Below are 7,879 nucleotides of genomic sequence, written 5' to 3'. Positions count from 1 at the left end.
ATCATACAAACTTAATCATCCATAAAAACATTAGATTCAACCTCGGTAACACATATATCAGTCATATAACCAAAAATTGTCAAACATGCAAACTCAAAAGCATATGAACAATATAAACCTCATAACACCAGATTTAATGTGGAAACCCAAATAGGGAAAAACCACTGTGGGATTTCGGACCCACTAAGAAATATACTCTTCTAGAGTATGCTCGGTTAAAAGCAAATCCTATTAAAGATTACAAACACATTGCTAGATGTGACCTGGTTAAGGGATTTCCCTCAGATCTGTTAGGATCTTCACTTTGTTAGAAGTGACCTTGTCAAAGGATTTAAAACACTCAATCGAAATGTCACCTTTCTAGAGGATTTACATATAAGACTGTTAAGTCCACTCGATTAAGAGATTTCCTGTCACTTTCACAAAATAACAGTAATAAAAATCTATCTGCAACTTCACATCTAAAATGCTAAAGCAGATTCCTATTTGTTCAATACAATCTAGACATAGAACTAATCTTGTCTATCTGTTGGGCATCAATACTCTATTATTCTAACAGGTCTTCAAGCTTCTGTGCTCGGTAATCACTATGTAGCATCCCTGTGCATACACTTGCCCAAATACATTGTTTATCAATAGTTTCCTATTTATAAATAATCTTCTAACCACTTAATCTCATTGATCACATTTCCCATGATCAATCATAGCCATCAGATCTTCAATCTTGTCCAGGTTCAATGTATCTTTCGATCTAAAAATGTTTTACCCCGCCTTGGAACTTGTGTTAGGGTAATGCGGTTCAATCTGAGTTGTAGATCTTCTTGCCGACTTTCCATTGCCTTAGATTCATTAACAAACTACTTCCATGACTTACCAATCATTGATCCGCTCCAACTCATCAACATCATTCATTAAATATCACATGTAAACATTTAATGCATTCTGTTATAGCTCAGTTACAACTCGGTGAATACTAAACTTCACTCGGTGGACATTCTGCCTTCATTAACCGATAGCGATAACCTTAGGGTTTACCGACTAGGTTCTTTGCTTGATAACATAGTATAGTATTAACCTTTACATTTTACAACATATGTATGATGTTAAAACAATCTAAAACATCAAGATCTCATCATTGTCTGACTCAGTAGAGTTGCCCATTGAATAACTTATCCCCTTATTCATCATATTCTTTCCTGTGTCTTTACTGACTTCTTTATAATCTTCATATCATACTTCTCAAGATATGACAACATCATACTGAATTAGAAAATCAATTTTTTGACATCAATGACAAAATAATAATATCAAGATAGTAAAACATCTTTAATCAGTTATGTCCATAATCATCAACAATCTTCTCAATATCCTTATTGAAATGTCAACAATCTTTCAGTGTCTGTTATAATGCAATATTGCCAACAATCTCCCCCTTTGGCATTGATGGCAAAACCAATTGATTTGACCTTTAAAAGATTCAGATTGTTGTGATTCTGAAATGCTGAAATGCTCTCCCCCATACATTTAGACTTCTCTTCTTTTTTCAGTCTTTATTTCAATCTGTAGTTTTCTCTCAATCTTCTCAGGTCTTCTACCCCTTTGGTAGATCTTCTCCCCCATAATAGTCTTCTCCCCCTTTGACAACAATGCCAAAAAGAATAGAACTAAAACATAATTTCTTTCTGTAAGAAGTTATTTCCTGCTGTTGTGTATCAACCGAGTCTCAGTCAGAGTATTTGTCTTCAATTCTTGTTCCCTGTATCATTCTCTGTATTATTCCAGTATTAATTCCAGTACACTTTCAGAAAAACATTCTAAAGTGTATCACTCCAACATCAACTCCCCAAAAGATATTCAATAGAGTCATCGAATTGACGCTTTCACCGAACTCGGTCAGTGAGTAGAAGATAGGGGTAGGACCCCTAACTTACTTCTAAGATATTCAAAAGTGTCCTTTGGTAGTGGCTTGGTGAAGATATCTGCTATTTGCTCCTTTGTGTTAACATATTCCAACACCACTTTCTTCTCTTGAGCTTCTTCTCTAAGATAATGATATTTGATAGATATGTGCTTTGTCTTAGAGTGCATAACAAGATTCTTTGAAATATTAATGGCACTAGTATTGTCACAGAATATAGTTACTTGCTCAGTAACTTTCTCATTTGTACCTTCCAACAGTTGTTTGATCCATGCAATGCTGGTACAATTCAGTGCCGCAACAACGTATTCAGCTTATGCTGTTGACTGAGAAACTCATCCTTGTTTCTTGTTAAGCCAACTCACTAGTCTTTCTCCTAAGAAGAAAGCTCATCCACTTGTGCTTTTCCTGTCATCAATGTTGCTTGCCCAATCAACATTAGTATAAACTTTTAAATCAAAATAATTTCCTTTCTAATATACTAAGCCATACTCTTCAGTGCCTTTTAAGTATCTGAAAATTCTTTTGATTGCTGTCATGTGTATTTCCTTAGGATCTGCAGAGAATCTTGCAACAATACCTACTGCATGTGCTATATCTGACCTGCTGTGAACAACATATTGCAACTTTCCAATCATGGATCGGTAGAGTGTCTCATGAACAGATGTAGATTCATCATTCTTTGATAGTTTACAGTTGGTAGTCATAGGAGTACTTAATGGTTTTGAATCCTCCATTCCAAATTTTTTCAAGATTTCCTTTATGTACTTGGATTGGGTAATGAAAATCTCATTTTTCATTTGTAGTATCTGTAAACCTATAAAATACTTTATCTCACCGATTAATGACATCTCAAATTCTTTGCTCATTTCATTTCCAAAGTTCTTGCATAAAGAGTCATTTCCACAAAATATAATATCATCAACAAATATGGCTGAGATTAGTATTCCATTTTCATCATTCTTCATGTACATGTTGCTATTCTCACTTGTCCTTATAAAACCAATCTTAATCAAATAAGAGTGCAATCTTTCATACCATGCTCTTGGTGCTTGTTTCAGACCATATAAAGCTTTGTTCAATTTGCATACCTGATCTTTATTATTGTCTTCAACAAATCCTTCAGGTTGTTCAATGAAAACTTCTTCTTCTAATATTCCATTTAGAAATGCAGATTTGACATCCATTTGATATACCTTTAAGTTCTTAAAAGCAACATATGCCAACAATGTTCTTACTCCTTCAAGTCTAGCAATAGGGGCAAAAGTCTCACCATAATCAATTCCTTCTTCTTGGGCATAACCTTTGCAAACTAGTCTTGCTTTGTTCCGAATGATCTCACCTTTTTCATTTAGCTTGTTTCTTAAGATCCACTTTGTACCAATTACATTTTTGTCCTTCATTCTTGGGACCAGTGTCCATGTGTCATTCTTCTTGATTTGATCAATCTCTTCTGTCATAGAATTTATCTAATCTTCACTATTAAATGCCTATTTTACTATTCTTGGTTCAAATTCAGATATCAAACATGTGTTCTATCTCAGTTTGTTCCTTGTCATCATTGGATCATCCTTATCCCCTATAATTTGACTTGGTGCATGGTGTCTTCTGACATACTTGGCTAATACAGGCTTGGTAGGCTCTGTATGATCTTCTTCATCACTCGGTAACTGGATATATTCTTCATTTTCTTCAACAGTTATCTCGGTAGAACTTCTCGGTTGCACATAGACAAATTCATCATAGTCTTCTGGTTCTTTGGAATTTCCTTCATCATTTCTTTATGCAAATTCATCAATTTTCACATTTGCACTTTCTACTATTTTGTTAGATGATTTGATCAGACATTTAAATGCTTTGCTTCTCGAAGAATATCCTAGAAATGTTCCTTCTTCACTTTTCTAATCAAACTTGCCATTTCTATCATCTTTATGAACATAGCATTTACTTCCAAAGATTTTAAAATAACTTACATTGGGTTTCTTGCCATACCAGATTTCATAAGGTGTCTTCAAAGTACCTTTCTTCAATTGAACTCGGTTCAAGGTGTAAACAACTGTGCTTATTGCTTCTCTCCAAAATGTTTGTGGAACCTTCTTCTCAATCATCAGTGTTCTAGCACAATCCACAATAGATCTGTTTCTTCTTTCAGTTATTCCATTCTGCTGTGGAGTTCTCGATGTAGAGACTTGTCTTTTAATACCATTATCATTGCAAAATAGGTTGAACTCATTAGATGTGAACTCTCCTCCTCTATCTGATCTAATACATTTCAGTTGTCTTCCTGTTTCATTTTCAACTCTAGCCTTGTACCATTTAAACATTTGAAAAGCTTTTGATTTTTCTTTTAAAAACATTACTGACATCATCCTTGAATAATCATCCACAAATAATATGAAATACTTATCACCATAATAACTTTGAACTTTCATAGGACCATAAAGATCAATGTGCACAAGATATAAAATTCCCTTAGAAGTGTAGGACTTACTTCTAAAGCTTGATCTTGTCATCTTACCCATCTAGCATCCTCGACACATAGCATTCTCAGGTTTTTCAAGACTCGGTAGACCTCTTACTCGATGCTTCTTACTTATTTTGATTAGATTATCAAAATTAACATGACAAAACCTTTTATGCCATAACCAGGTATCATCAATCTTTACATGCAAACACTTATTGTGAGTTGAGTCAAGGTGAAATGTATTACCTTTTGTTTGTGTCCCGATAGTAGCTAACTTTCCATTCTTGTCATGAACTTTGACAATTCCTTTCTGAAATTCTATTTGGTAACCTGTGTTGTTTAGCTGTGCTACACTCAACAAATTGTATTTCAAACCTTCAACCCAATAAACATCATTGTATCTTGCATTATCAAGAAGTGTTATCGATCCTTTACCTCTTACCGGACATGGTGCATCATTACCAAATCTAACATAGCCTCCATCATAATCTTCTAACATAACAAACTTGTGTTTATCTCCTGTCATATGATGTGAGCATCCACTATCTATAATCCAAGAATCATTAGTGTTTATGTGAGATATTAAGGATTTTTCTTTATACCTTTCTTCATCTGATCCATCCTTGATAGCCACATAAACAACTTCCTCTGTATCAGTCTCATTTGATTTATCATCGTCAAATTCCTCATCAGCAATTAAGCATGTCTTTCTATCTCTTCTTTTGAAGTCTCGGTGTTCTCTGTAATGATTATCTTTCTGTCTGTCATCTCGGTAATCTCTCTTTTCAGTGAAATCTTTGTTAGGACAGTTAGAAGCCATATGTCCAATCTTATCACAATTGAAACATTTCAAAGGTAGTTTCCTTTATACTTACCTTTGCCTCTTGGTAACCTTTTGGCCAATAGTGCTTCAAACTCTTCTTGCTTTCTGATTTATTCATACAGTTTGTGTACCTCCTCCATGTTCTTCCGAAATCTTTCACTTGCTCCACTGTGATCTCCTTCAGAGTACTTATACTTTCTTTCATTGTAATCATTAGATTCATTCAGATGAAAAGAATTAAATGCAGATTCAACTTTATTTACCGATGACCCACTGTTATCAAAATTACTTAACTCAAATGCATGTAGCTTACCAATAGTAGCATCCAAGGAAACTGGCATATTAGGTACAGACCTCAATTCATTGATTGCAGAGACTCGGATTGCATAGGCAGGTAGAAGGGTTCTTAACAACTTACTTGTCACATCCTTTTCTTCAATAGTCCCTCCTGCTCCTTTGATTTGATTTACAATCTCCTTTAGTCTTGTACTGTACTGGGTTATGTTCTCACCTTCATTCATCCTAATAGATTCAAGTTGTCCTCTTAAACTATCTACTTTTGCTCTTTTAACATGTTCATCTCCTCCATATATAGATATGAGCTTAGTCCACATTACCTTTGCATCAGTACATCCTTCTAGATCATTAAACTCAGAATCGGTCAATGCAGATGTTATTTCAATCATTGCTTGAATATGTTCTTGCTTCGCCTTTATCTCTTCCATAGTCAATGGATAGGTGCTCGGTGCAACAAAATCATTCTCCAGATAGTATATAGCATATTCTCCAACTCCTGATAGATGTAGCTTCATCCTTTTCTACCATGTAGAGAAACTTGACTTATTCAACTTAGGTGCATCCCTCTTATACATCTTTGGATCTTTAACTCAAGTGCCTTTAAACTTTCCTTTCGGAGTCCAAAGCTCTGATACCAATTGATAGTTTGATACTTAATATAAGTATAGATCTAATAGCCAACAAGATGAGGGGGGGGGGGGGGTGAATCATACAAACTTAATCATCCATAAAAACATCAGATTCAACCTCGGTAACACATATATCAGTCATATAACCAAAAACTGTCAAACATGCAAACTCAAAAGCATATGAACAATATAAACCTCGTAACACCAGATTTAATGTGGAAACCCAAATAGGGAAAAACCACTGTTGGATTTCAGACCCACTAAGAAATATACTCTTCTAGAGTATGCTCGGTTAAAAGCAAATCCTATTAAAGATTACAAACACATTGCTAGATGTGACCTAGTTAAGGGATTTTCCTCAGATCTGTTAGGATCTTCACTTTGTTAGAAGTGACTTTGTCAAAGGATTTAAAACACTCAATCAAAATGTCACCTTGCTAGAGGATTTACATATAAGACTGTTAAGTCCACTCGGTTAAGAGATTTCCTGTCACTTTCACAAAATAATAGTAATAAAAATCTATCTGCAACTTCACATCTAAAATGCTAAAGCAGATTCCTATTTGTTCAATACAATCTAGACATAGAACTAATCTTGTCTATCTGCTGGGCATCAATACTCTATTATTCTAACAGGTCTTCAAGCTTCTATGCTCGGTAATAACTATGTACCATCCTTGTGCATACACTTGCCCGCATACATTGTTTATCAACAGTTTCCTATTTATAAACAATCTTCTAACCACTTAATCTCATTGATCACATTTCCCATGATCAATCATAGCCATCAGATCTTCAATCTTGTCCAGGTTCAATGTATCTTTCGATTTGAAAATGTTTTACCCCGCCTTGGAACTTGTGTTATGGTAATGTGGTTCAATCTGAGCTGTAGATCTTCTTGCCGACTTTCCATTGCCTTAGATTCGTTAACAAACTACTTCCACGGCTTACCAATAATTGATCCACTCTAGCTCATCAACATCATTCATTAAATATCACATGTAAATATTTAATGCATCCTATTATAGCTCGGTTACAACTTGATGAATACTAAACTTCACTCGGTAGACATTCTACCTTCATTAACCAATAGTGATAACCTTAGGGTTTACCGACTAGGTTCCTTAGGGTTTACGGACTAGGTTCTTTGCTTGATAACATAGTATAGTATTAACCTTTACATTTTACAACATATGTATGATGTTAAAACAATCTAAAACATCAAGATCTCATCATTGTCTGACTCGGTAGAGTTTCCCATTGAATAACTTATCCCCTTATTCATCATATTCTTTCCTGTGTCTTTACCGACTTCTTTATAATCTTCATATCATACTTCTCAAGATATGGCAACATCATACTAAATTAGAAAATTATTTTCTTGACATCAATGACAAAATAATAATATCAAGATAGTAAAACATCTTTAATCAATTATGTCCATAATCATCAACAATCTTCTCAATATCCTTATTGAAATGTCAACAATCTTTCATTGTCTGTTATAATGCAATATTGCCAACACATGTGTGAGGGATATTCAATGCAAGAGGCCATGGGATTTTGCATTGAATATATGAAGGATTTTAAAATTGTCAATCAACGTGTATGGGATGATGACGAAGATGATAGAGTTGCAGGTGAAGTATTAGAAGGCAATGGATGCCGCTTCAAGCTATCATATCAAGAAATACGTGCAATACATGCCTTTATTCTTCAAAACACATATTCGTTCGATAAGTTGTGTA

The sequence above is a fragment of the Cryptomeria japonica genome, chromosome 11 (assembly GCF_030272615.1).
Source record: "Cryptomeria japonica chromosome 11, Sugi_1.0, whole genome shotgun sequence".
In the NCBI taxonomy this organism is placed as follows: Eukaryota; Viridiplantae; Streptophyta; class Pinopsida; order Cupressales; family Cupressaceae; genus Cryptomeria; species Cryptomeria japonica.
Note: the sequence above shows the minus strand (reverse complement) of the source record.